The sequence below is a fragment of the Corvus brachyrhynchos genome, unplaced genomic scaffold, assembly GCF_000691975.1.
Source record: "Corvus brachyrhynchos isolate BGI_N302 unplaced genomic scaffold, ASM69197v1 scaffold1120, whole genome shotgun sequence".
In the NCBI taxonomy this organism is placed as follows: Eukaryota; Metazoa; Chordata; class Aves; order Passeriformes; family Corvidae; genus Corvus; species Corvus brachyrhynchos.
The window spans coordinates 975,743-976,864 of NW_008235737.1; positions in this window are offsets into that span (position 1 = coordinate 975,743).

Here is a 1,122-nt window from a genome sequence, read left to right on the forward strand (position 1 = left end):
CGGGGTGGGGCGGAGGCCTCCCGCTGTTACCGCCGCGGGAGAAGCGGGAGTAGTTCGGGCGGTCCCGCTGTAGAGCCTAGGCGCTCTGGGGGAGCTCTTCCCGTGCCTGCGGGACTGCATGTCGTCGGGCTCGGGGATCGAAGCCTGGAAGCGCCAGGACGCACAACCCCTTTGTATTCTTTCGAGGGGAGCCTCTTTCAGTGCTTCCCCAGGGGGGACAAACCGGCCAAAAAAAAAAAAAATTAAGCTCCTCGTCGCGTTGCAAAACTGCGTTCATCGGGTTTTGGGGCAAAAGCTGTCTCTGACTCTTACGTTCATTCCCCCTAACGCTGCGGAAACAGAGACCTTTCAGGCGGGCGGGAGCACCCCTAGCACACACCCCAAAGGACTTGCCAGTGAAAACCCCCTCAGCTGCGAGAGCACCTCCTGAACCCGTGTTCCCCTGGCCTCGGTGAAACGTCGATCCTTTTTAATTACACGCAACTACCCGTTTTTGTTAAAACCCCGCCGAGAAGGGTTAGGTTCCTACTGCTCGGGAAGCAGACGGCGTGTGTTGGCCGCTGAGCATCGGACCCTCCGACCAGGGCGGGGCAGTCGCTAAGTGGCACCCCTGCGGTCTCTGTAGGCATGAAGAACCTTGACACGGAGAGACGTGGGGCTGTTGCGCCAGTTTGTTACAAATCCATTAAAGGAAAGGCTCAGGGGGCAGGATCTGGACCCCTCTCCGGGACCAACAGTCCACCTGCTGTAGACACCCCAAATACCTCCGGGCACCCGCGCGGCTGCTGTGCAGAAAGCGGAGAGAGGAATGCAGGGGCCGACCCCCGACGGGAGGGCAGGGGAGGGACTCACGGGGGTGTGAGGCCGGGTGGGCCGCTGCCCCAGGCAACTACGACGCACGTCCCGTCAGGGATCGCAGCGACGGTGCCCTCTGAGCTGGGGGGCGCGGGTGGAAGGGAAACCCCGCGGGGGGAACCACGCTAGCAAACACCTCCGTGAGACTCCGGCAGCCTCCGCGGGCAGAACGGGCCATCCGTGGATACCTGCGCTGTCTTTGCCAAGTCCCAAAACTTCATTTAAGAGCTGGAAACGAGAAACTCGTCTCCCATTCTTTTATTTTTT